General features: G+C 40.7%; 1 protein-coding gene across 1 annotated transcript in view; it reads left to right on the forward strand.

Moving 5' to 3' along the window:
* The first annotated feature begins 1,399 nt into the window (after positions 1-1,399).
* Positions 1,400-12,128, forward strand: part of slc7a14a (solute carrier family 7 member 14a) — a 36,337-nt gene continuing 25,608 nt past the window's right edge. Inside the window, exon 1 of the mRNA XM_072691238.1 lies at positions 1,400-1,705. The gene's annotated coding sequence lies outside the window, so the exon portion shown is untranslated. The remainder of the gene's footprint in view (positions 1,706-12,128) is intronic.

Raw genomic sequence — 12,128 nt, forward strand, 5'->3', positions numbered from 1 at the left:
AGTGGCCAGTGTGGAACCATACAGTAGGGTGTTTCTAATAAAGTGGCCAGTGTGGAACCATACAGTAGGGTGTTTCTTATAAAGTGGCCAGTTTGGAACCATACAGTAGGGTGTTTCTAATAAATTGGCCAGTTTGGAACCATACAGTAGTGTGTTTCTAATAAAGTGGCCAGTGTGGAACCATACAGTAGGGTGTTTCTTATAAAGTGGCCAGTTTGGAACCATACAGTAGGGTGTTTCTTATAAAGTGTCCAGTTTGGAACCATACAGTAGGGTGTTTCTAATAAAGTGGCCAGTGTGGAACCATACAGTAGGGTGTTTCTAATAAAGTGGCCAGTGTGGAACCATACAGTAGGGTGTTTCTTATAAAGTGGCCAGTTTGGAACCATACAGTAGGGTGTTTCTTATAAAGTGGCCAGTTTGGAACCATACAGTAGGGTGTTTCTTATAAAGTGTCCAGTTTGGAACCATACAGTAGGGTGTTTCTAATAAAGAGGCCAGTGTGGAACCATACAGTAGGGTGTTTCTAATAAAGTGGCCAGTGTGGAACCATACAGTAGGGTGTTTCCAATAAAGTGGACAGTGTGGAACCATACAGTAGAGTGTTTCTAATAAATGGGCCAGTTTGGAACCATACAGTAGGGTGTTTCTTATAAAGTGGCCAGTGTGGAACCATACAGTAGCGTGTTTCTAATAAAGTGGCCAGTTTGGAACCATACAGTAGGGTGTTTCTAATAAAGTGGCCAGTGTGGAACCATACAGTAGAGTGTTTCTAATAAATTGGCCAGTTTGGAACCATACAGTAGGGTGTTTCTAATAAATTGGCCAGTTTGGAACCATACAGTAGGGTGTTTCTAATAAAGTGGCCAGTGTGAAACCATACAGTAGAGTGTTTCTAATAAAGTGGCCAGTGTGGAACCATACAGTAGGGTGTTTCTAATAAAGTGGCCAGTGTGGAACCATACAGTAGGGTGTTTCTAATAAAGTGGCCAGTGTGAAACCATACAGTAGGGTGTTTCTAATAAAGTGGCCAGTGTGGAACCATACAGTAGGGTGTTTCTAATAAAGTGGCCAGTGTGAAACCATGCTGTAGGGTGTTTCTAATAAAGTGGCCAGTGTGGAACCATACAGTAGGGTGTTTCTAATAAAGTGGCCAGTGTGGAACCATACAGTAGGGTGTTTCTAATAAAGTGGCCAGTGTGGGACCATACAGTAGGGTGTTTCTAATAAATGGGCCAGTTTGGAACCATACAGTAGGGTGTTTCTAATAAAGTGGCCACAATGAGTGTGTAAAGCATATTTGCATGCTTATTTGCTGCCCTTTTGCCCCGCCTTCACTCCGTCATTGTTTGAATGACGTCACGGCCCACCTGACCAATCCGGTGCAATCTATTGGACGACAGTCGGTTGTTTTATTGATTTATTTGTATTGTTTGCCTGCTGCCTTTGCGTGGCGGTGTCTTTGGCTAGGCACCTGACCGATCAGCTAGGGTGTGTTAGGTGTGCGTGTGTGGGGGTGTGTGAGTGTGTGTGTGCTTGTGTTTGTGAGCGCGCGCGTGCGGATGCATGTCTGTGTGTGCTTGTGTGAAGCGCCCGAGGACATGAGAGCAGCGCTCGCACGCAGCGGAGCATCCTCCTCCTCATCATCCTCTTCGTCATCATCATCCTCAGCAGCAGCACCAGCAGCAGCAGCAGATACTCTAAGGTAAGAACAGCTCGTGAACGCGTAGACTCTGCTTTGTTGTTCCGCGTGCACACGTCGCTTGCACGCTCGCCTTTAAAGAAGGTCAGAGTCTGACTTTGCTCTGAACTCTCCCTTGGGACGCTGGCGCGCGCACCATGTCGCGAATAAAGGCTGCACGTTTGGCTGGGTGCAACCCGTATGAATGCGCTATTGCTGCGCGTGCACACGTACTCGTGCGCGTGCGTTTGGGCCACAGAAATGATAATGTCTCAGGTTTGCTGAGGCGCGAGTGAGCAGAAGGGCGGTGCACAGTACGGCAGTTTAGGAGTGCAATAGTCTGCTCGTGTCAATTATTAATGTGTGTGTGTGTGTGTTGGGGGGGGGGGGGTGCTGGTGCAGTTGCTGAAGCTGGATCGAGGTTAATCTGCGATGACATGATGGCAGTAATGTGTGTGTGTGTGTGTGTGTGTACTGTATCCTGTGTGCGGCGCTGTCCACGGTGCTGAAACGCAGCCTTTTCCCTGTGTTCTTCAGAAGCAGCAAAAACGCTCCTTACTGACCACATTCACGCGCCTTTCTGCGATGACCTGAACCTGGTATAGACTCCTGCACACCTTCCCAGCGGGTCCACAGGGTGTATAAGTGTATAATACTGAACGAGCAGCTGTAATTCACTTTCACACCACTCTCTGATCATAAAGAATTAAACAGGCTGTTTCAGGTCCTGCCAGTTTGAAGCTGACGGATGCAAATGAGCTCTGTTCTGATTAGTGTATTGGGCCTTGTTCAAAATATAGCTATAACTTCAGCAAAGCCATCAGGTGGGACTCAGCTGCTGAGTAGGCGTATACACAGTATGATTCAACTGATTTGTTGTGACATCACAAAATCCAATTGTTTTTTTTTATTTCAGGGGGAGTGAACTGTACACTCTCAGACAATCATACACTCATATTTCAGATCAGTGAGCACAATTCAGTTTTTCATGGGTATGGGCCCTTTTATATGCATATTCATTAATACTTTCCACATGAATATTCATGACGGACAGCGGTTTCACTTTTTCCGCATGTAGATGCTGTACAAAACCCTGTGTCAATCAAGAACCAATGTTCCTTGTATGTGAAAAACTCATTTGGATATACTGTAGAACTGCTGCTTTAACTAAAGAACCTTTGAAGAACTCCACTTTTATGGGATCAATGTTTAATTCCCTTTGAAACAGCAGAGTGTGACCAGCTGGATAACATGCTAATCTCTGATTTCTGACTGTATCACTCAAAAACACATTGAGGAGCTGTAGAGCAGTGGAAGAGCTGTGTTCTCTGGAATGATGGTGGAGGAGCTCCATACAGTACTTTTGGATGGGATGAGTTGGGAAGGATGAGGTGGGGTGGCGATCACCTAACGTCCTGACATCATTAAAGCTCTTGTGGCTGAATGCAATCAAATCCTCACAGCAATGCTCCTCCAGAATCTAGTAGAAAGTCTTCTTCTCTGGACAGTAGAGACAGTTACTCCAACAGAAGCAGGATCAGCTCTTTAATATCCCTGATTTCAGAAGAAACAGTGATTGAGCAGATGTCCCAATACTTTTGTCGTATAGTGTATGTTTTGAAACCATGTAAAGCAAAAACAGTAAAACATTCATCTCAGAACTGATGTAGACTTTGTGTAGGTGCAGACTTATGATGACCTGGAATGCTGCCTTTGTAGTTGTAGACAGTTCCCTCTGTACTGAGGCAAACCCAGACTGACAGACAGGTCCGGCAGTGTGGCTATTCTCATCTAACACTGGAAAACAGGCGGCGTATCTGACCTGTCTGGGTCAAAGGGGATCTCCACCATTGTTTCTAAAATTCCCCAATATCTCAGAGTGAGAGCTGAGCTCAGTCAGAGTCGGGGGTTCAGTATGAATCTGAGCTTCACTGTAGAGGAACTGACCCACTCTGATCTCTGTACAGTGGAGGTGAATGGAAGCAGGCGTCGGTCGCCATGACTACAACACAGATACAGGCCATAATTTATCTCCTATCCAAACCCACCAGTGCAGCTACACGAGTCTTCTGAGTTTTATATGGAATGATGATGATGATGATGATGATGATGAAGGTAAAATAGTGAATAGAGAATCTGAACTAATGCAGTTCTCTTTAGGGACTACTTTCTGTAGCTGCACTACACCCTGCAGCATGTATCCCTCCACCATTTTAATGATCTGATTTTAAAAGCAGGTTCTAGAGCCGAACTCTTCTCAGAACTCTGGTAGAACAGTGTCTCAGGCATCAGGCAGCGTCTTCATCACCATTAGGTGAAGAACTTTCTGTGAGGAGCTTTTAGTAGACCTTCAGACGTCTGCTTCCCTTCACCTCCACTGTAGAACCACAGCTCTGACTGGGGGAGCTTATCTAGAACCTCCACTGTAGAACTCCAGCTCTGACTAGGGGAGGTTATCTAGAACCTATCTAGATCTAGAATGCCATATAAAATGTTGGTTGAAGCAAGTGTCTATGGTCTTCCTCCAGCCGTAACTGTGGTCCTCGGGCTGCTGATGATATCTCTTTCAGCAGCCTCTACATGTGAATTACATTCAGCTAACATTACAGCATCGGTAGCCAAGGAGGAACACCGAGGGGTCTTTATGGACGGCAGGAAGCCGTGATTAGAGCTGGGATTGATTCCGGCATTGTGAACAAACTGAAAGGCCTTTTATCTGCAGCTTTATCACTGAAACCTGACTCACGGCTCGTAATCAGGTCTGACTCATGTCCATGTTTTCTCAGTGAGGCAGGACACACGCCAGTGAAGCTCCAGCCTCGCCGAGACGCAGCACACACACTCTAATGCAATTAAAGGCTTTCTGCCATTGAGAAGCAGCTGCAGTGCTGCAGGCTCTCAGCTGGCCTTACGTTTACCCATAAACCACTTTAAAGGGCCAAACCAGGGGAACCACCCTGTCCTCACTATTTTAATACAGTATAGCTTTATTGAATACGATACACCAGCACATGGCAGCCAATCAGAACAGAGCTCATTTACATATACACTATATGGACCAAAGTATTGGGACATCTGCTCATCCATTGATTCTTCTGAAATCAAGGGTATTAAAGAGCTGATCCTGCTTCTGTTGGAGTAACTGTCTCTACTGTCCAGAGAAGAAGACTTTCTACTAGATTCTGGAGGAGGAGCATTGCTGTGAGGATTTGATTGCATTCAGCCACAAGAGTGTTAGTGAGGTCAGGATGTTAGGTGATCACCACCCCACCTCATCCTCCCCAACTCTACAACTCATCAAGTACTGGATGGAGCTCCACCACCATCATTCCAGAGAACACAGCTCTTTCACTGCTCCACAGCTCCTCAATGCTGGGGGGCTTTATACCCCTCTAGCCCACGCCTGGCATTAGGCAGCATGGAGCCAATAGGTTCATGATGTTGATCTGCTCCAGAGAGTCCTATTCTATGCATTTGCAATGAGTGCAGCTTAAAGTAGCTGAATGCATTCATTAGAATGTCCACAAACATTTGGACAGTGATTAGATCAGCTAGCTAGCTCAGTTAGCTTTCCCCTGCTGTAAAGGAAGCCATCAGGTCTGGCTGGGACAGAAACTCATTAGCTTGATGCATCTGAACGCTTCCAGCTTCAATCAGTGGTAATGAAATTGTCTGAGAGTGAAACTGGCTGAGATACAGAAGTGCCTCAAAACTGCACTCCTCTAATCAATACATCACTACAGATACGTCACTTTCAATCTGCTCTCTCTCTCTGTTCTTTCTTTCTGTGTACTTGTTTATTTGTATGGGGCAACACTCGCATGACTTTTCTTCATGAACGGCTGAGAAGAAGCGTTTTCTGTACATCACGATGTCACGATGCATTAAATTACACTAACACTGTTTGAAATGTCTGGGACCATATGGCTGGGATTATATCATATCAAAACTGCTTTATAATCTTCCTGTATTTACACTACAGGAAGTGTAGGGGGCGCTCTATAATGCTCTATAATGATCATATGATCCACATGCTCATTCTGACAGACTGTAATACACTACAGAAAGCGTAGGGGGCGCTCTATAATGCTCTATAATGTTCATATGATCCACACACTCATTCTGACAGACTGTAATACACTACAGGAAGTGTAGGGGGCGCTCTATAATGCTCTTGAACAGCAACCGTGGCAAATTAAACTCTCAATTACTTGATGTATAGAGATTTAATACAGTGTAATTGATTAGAGAAGTGACGCTGGGTCGTGTGCTGCTCTTTACAGTCCAGCTTAAGCGAGGCTCTGTGATCTGGCTCCGAGTCGTGATGGGTGGTAGAACGAGGCGAGGCTGGTGCGGGTGGTAAAGGAGTGTAAATCCTCCGGCTAAAGTGATGTCAGCGCCTCAGTGCCAAGCAGCCGCAGCCTGCACCGCCGCCAGCCTGGTTATATAAGAGTGCAGAGGCCTGGGGGCGGGGCTTAGTCGTGTGGGTGACGACCAGCTTTAACTGAGTGGAGTTTCTGCCTCCTCACTCTCACCCAGTGTTCTAGCTGGAGCTGCTGGTTCTTTCATGTGTTTGTGGGTGGGTGAGTGTGTGTGTGTGTGTGTGTGTGTGTGTGTGTGTCTGTGTGTGTGTGTGTATGTGTGTTTCTGCATGCTACATCTATAGTGCTGAGAATATGACAAGAGAAAGCAGAGAGGGAGGAGTGTGTGTTTAGTGCCATTGTCCTGCTTTCTGGTGCAGACAGAGTAGCAGCAGGTGCATGAAGCTGTAATATAAATAAATATATGTTATATAATATAATATATCAGGGTATAATATTTTAAAAAGAGATACATAGTGTTTAAATAAGAGTAGAGTAAATTTGTGGTTATATCATTGTCATGTAATAGGGTAATAGGGGTATAGACCATGCTTTAATAGGGTAAAAGTGGTAAAAACAGGGGTAGTGGGGTATAACAGGGGTAAATTGTGTAGATAGGATATTACAGGTATAGACAGACTATAGATAGAGATATAAGAGAGTAACAGGACAAGACTTAAAGTATTGCAGAGAAATAGTAGTATGGGCTTAATATGAAATAAATGGGTAAAACAGGTTATATAATGGTAATAAGAATATTAAAAGAAAGTAATAAAGCAATGTTGGTTAAAATAAATAAACATATAATAGGGTAGTAGGGGGACTACCCTCAGTCTGTATGAGGTATGACTGTGCATCAGAAATTAAAGGACAAGGTGTATAAAAAAGATACCAGGCTATAAACGGAGATACAATAGAGGAACATGACTGTGACTCATGGTATTGTTGGGCAACAGTGGTGCATATGGGTGCATATCAGAACATAATGGGACATAAAACAGTATAAATGAGGTTAAATAAAGGTAATAGGAATATTAATGATATTCTATATTAATAAAAGTAATAAATCATAGTTGGTAAAAATGAATATGTATATGATGATATAATGGACATAAGGATATGACGGTGTTATAAGACTATCTCAGTCAGTTTGCTGCCTGCTGCATCTACAGGCCAGAGAATAGAACAAGAGAAAGCAGAGAGGGAGGAGTGTGTGTTCAGGGCCATTGTCCTGCTTTCCGGTACAGACTGAGTAACAGCAGGTGCATGTAGCTGTGGTGTGTATATATAGTAATATATAGTGTATAAATAAGTATATCATGGCAATATATAAGGATGTGGTGTGGTAATAGGGAATAACAGTGTATATATCAGGGAAGAGCAGAGTTGTGTAATAGAGTAATAGGAGTGTAATATTGGCATATAACGGGGTAATATGGGTATTAATCAGGCTGAAACTATGCAGTTGGATATAAGTCATGCTTTAACAGGGCAATAGACGTATTAACAGGGTTGTAACAGGGTTAGATAGTGTAATTAGGTTATTACAGGTATGAACCAGGCTATACATGGAGATACATGGAAAGTAATATGGGCATGGCTCAGGAGACTGTTGGGTAATAGTGGTAAGGGTAAGTATTGGTATATAAGTATGATGGGGTGTTCATCAGGATATAATAGGATTTAAATATAAATACATTTCTTCATAAGAATTATTAGTGTTATACAGATATACGTGTAGATGTATGGAAATGGTCCAATGGGTTTATAGGTTTATAAATCAGGATATAGGAAAATAATACAGCAGTGTGGGTTTAAGGAAGCATATAATAGGGCAGTGAAGGAGGAGATATGTCAGAAATATGGACATAAATAAGTCAATAAATCACAGTGTAATCGGGCAAAGGGGATAACAGATAGAACTGTACAACAGAGGTATATGTGAGTGTATAACAGTGGTATATATTAGGGTATGATAGGAGTATATATTAGGGTGTAATACAGGTATAACACAGGTAAATGGTTTATTACAGGGTAATAATGAGGGTGTAATAGGGGTATATATTAGGGTGTAATACAAGTATGAATCAAGTTAAAATTGTGCGTATTACAGGGCAATACGTCAGGATATAATAGGTCAAATACTCCGGGTATAACAGAGGTATAAAGCGGTGTATGATGGTGGGACAGTGTGGTATGAAAGCACAAAGGCTCAGGGTATAACAGCAGAAGGCTGTAATGGTGGTATGAGTGGGATATAATAGGACAGTATGGTATAAGTGGGAGTATTATGGGATATTAGGGTAAAATTGTATAATAGAGGCAGTGTGAGTGTGAAATCACTGCGTGCTGCACTCTAACAGGGAGAAGGCTGTTAAGTGGAGGCAGTGTTTGGCGGGCTCAGTGTGTGCTGCTGTGAAACCTGTGATTTACTGAAGGAAAGCTTAAACACATTAAAGGCTGCAGGGCTCTTTTTTGCACACAGAGCTCAGAGAGTGGTTAAATGGAAGTCTATGGCTGGGGATTGCTCTGTTAAAGACTGCACCCCCAGGCCGGGTCTTGTCACATTCATAACAGTTCCACACTGGCAGAGAGAGAGAGAGAGAGAGAGAGAGAGAGAGGGATGCACACACTCAGTCTGGTGTGCTTTGAGCATCAAATTAACAACAACATGAAAATACATGTCCAAATGTTTGTGGACACCGCTTCTAATGAATACCTTCAGATAGTTTAATGCACCCATTACTGACACAGATGTGCACACAGCTTGTCTAGTCCTGGCAGAGAAGTACTGCCAATAACGCTCTTGTTGCTGAATGCAATCAAATCATCACAGCAATGAAACAAAAGCTGATCCAACAAAAGCTGAATCAACTCTTTTCATAAATTTTCATTTTAGAAGAAACAATGAAATGTGTGTCCCAATACTTTTGTCTATCTAGAGTATCAGTAAAGGCGCTGAATCAGAGAACCGTCATGTAGAGCTTCCCACTCAGGGAGTCTGTAGAACTCTTTGCAGGTCACCCACAGTGCTGTGCTGTGTTGCTGAGCTGCAGCTGCTCCAGTTCAGTGTGTGTGCCGGTACCGTACTGTTCCAGGTACAGATAAAGGGCCTCTGAGCAGCTGGAGGGGAACATTATATTCAGCTCACCGGCGTATTGTTATAGTGAGGCTGAAACCGGCTGCAGGGCCTGCGGCTGCAGAGCGCGGCTGTGTAAACTGTGTAAGACATCAGGGTATAATAGGGCAATAAATCATGGTATTAAATGAGTGTAAATCAGGGTAGAATGAGGTGAGTTTATGCATCAGCATTTAATAGTGGTTTAATGGGGATAATAGGGTATATATCAGGGTATAATAGTGGTATAATGGGGCAATAAATCAAGATATAATAGTGGAATAATATGGGATAAATCGGGGTATAATGAGGTATAAATCAAAGTATAATAGTGGTATAATAGGGTATAAATTGTGTTGTAATAGGGTATAAATCAGGGTATAATAGTGGTATAATAGGGTATAAATCAGGGTATAATAGTGGTATAATAGGGTATAAATCATGTTGTAATAGGGTATATATCAGGGTATAATAGTGGTATAATAGGGTATAAATCATGTTGTAATAGGGTATAAATCAGGGTATAATAGTAGTATAATAGGGTATAAATCATGTTGTAATAGGGTATATATCAGGGTATAATAGTGGTATAATAGGAAAATAAATCAAGGTATAATAGTGGAATAATATGGTATAAATCGAGGTATAATGAGGTATAAATCAAAGTATAATAGTGGTATAATAGGGTATAAATTGTGTTGTAATAGGGTATAAATCAGGGTATAATAGTGGTATAATAGGGTATAAATCATGTTGTAATATGGTATAAATCAGGATATAATAGGGTATAAATCAGGGTATAAATCAGGATATAATAGTGGTATAATAGGGTATAAATCATGTTGTAATAGGGTATAAATCAGGGTATAATAGGGTATAAATCAGGGTATAAATCAGGGTAGAATAGTAGTATAATAGGGTATAAATCATGTTGAAATAGGGTATAAATCAGGGTATAATAGGGTATAAATCAGGGTAGAATAGTAGTATAATAGGGTATAAGTCAGGGTATAAATCATGTTGTAATGGGGTATAAATCAGGGTAGAATAGTAGTATAATAGGGTATAAATCATGTTGTAATAGGGTATAAATCAGTGTATAATAGGGTATAAACCAGGGTAGAATAGTAGTATAAAAGGGTATAAATTAGGGTATAAATCAGGGTATAAATCATGTTGTAATAGGGTATAAATCAGGGTAGAATAGTAGTATAATAGGGTATAAATCAGGGTATAAATCAGGGTATAATGGGGTATACATCAGAGTATAATAGTGGTATAATATGTTGATAAATCAGAGTATTATGGGGTATAAATCAGGGTATAATAAGGTATAAATCAGAGTATAATGGGGTATAAATCAGGGTATAATGGGGTATAAATCAGGGTATAAATCAGGGTATAAATCAGAGTATAATTGTTGTATAATAGGGTATAAATCAGAGTATAATTGTTGTATTATGGGGTATAAATCAGGATATAATGAGGTATAAATCAGGGTATTATGAGGTATAAATCAGGGTATAATGGGGTATAAATCAGGGTATTATGGGGTATAAATGAGGGTATAATGGGGTATAACTCAGGGTATTATGGGGTATAAATGAGGGTATAATGGTGTATAAATCAGGGTATTATGAGGTATAAATCAGGGTATTATGGTGTATAAATCAGGGTATTATGAGGTATAAATCAGGGTATAATGGGTATAAATCAGGGTATTATGGGTATAAATCAGGGTATTATGAGGTATAAATCAGGGTATTATGGTGTATAAATCAGGGTATTATGAGGTATAAATCAGGGTATAATGGGGTATAAATCAGGGTATTATGAGGTATAAATCAGGGTATAATGGTGTATAAATCAGGGTATTATGAGGTATAAATCAGGGTATAATGGCGTATAAATCAGGGTATTATGGGGTATAAATCAGGGTATAATGGGGTATAAATCAGGGTATTATGGGGTATAAATCAGGGTATAATGGGGTATAAATCAGGGTATTATGAGGTGTAAATCAGGGTATTATGAGGTATAAATCAGGGTATAATGGGGTATAAATCAGGGTATTATGGTGTATAAATCAAGGTATTATGAGGTACAAATCAGGGTATAATGAGGTATAAATGAGGGTATAATGGTGTATAAATCAGGGTATAAATCAGGGTATTATGGGGTATAAATCAGGGTATAATGGGGTATAAATGAGGGTATAATGGTGTATAAATCAAGGTATTATGAGGTACAAATCAGGGTATAATGAGGTATAAATTAGGGTATAATGGAGTATAAATCAGGGCATAATGAGGTATAAATTAGGGTATAATGGAGTATAAATCAGGGTATTATGGGGTATAAATCAGGGTATAATAAGGTATAAATCAGAGTATAATGGGGTATAAATCAGGGTATAATGGGGTATAAATCAGGGTATAAATCAGAGTATAATTGTTGTATAATAGGGTATAAATCAGAGTATAATTGTTGTATTATGGGGTATAAATCAGGATATAATGAGGTATAAATCAGGGTATTATGAGGTATAAATCAGGGTATAATGGGGTATAAATCAGGGTATTATGGGGTATAAATGAGGGTATAATGGGGTATAACTCAGGGTATTATGGGTATAAATGAGGGTATAATGGTGTATAAATCAGGGTATTATGAGGTATAAATCAGGGTATTATGGTGTATAAATCAGGGTATTATGAGGTATAAATCAGGGTATAATGGGGTATAAATCAGGGTATTATGGGGTATAAATCAGGGTATTATGAGGTATAAATCAGGGTATTATGGTGTATAAATCAGGGTATTATGAGGTATAAATCAGGGTATAATGGGGTATAAATCAGGGTATTATGAGGTTATAAATCAGGGTATAATGGTGTATAAATCAGGGTATTATGAGGTATAAATCAGGGTATAATGGCGTATAAATCAGGGTATTATGGGGTATAAA

The sequence above is a fragment of the Salminus brasiliensis genome, chromosome 11, assembly GCF_030463535.1.
Source record: "Salminus brasiliensis chromosome 11, fSalBra1.hap2, whole genome shotgun sequence".
Classification (NCBI taxonomy): Eukaryota; Metazoa; Chordata; class Actinopteri; order Characiformes; family Bryconidae; genus Salminus; species Salminus brasiliensis.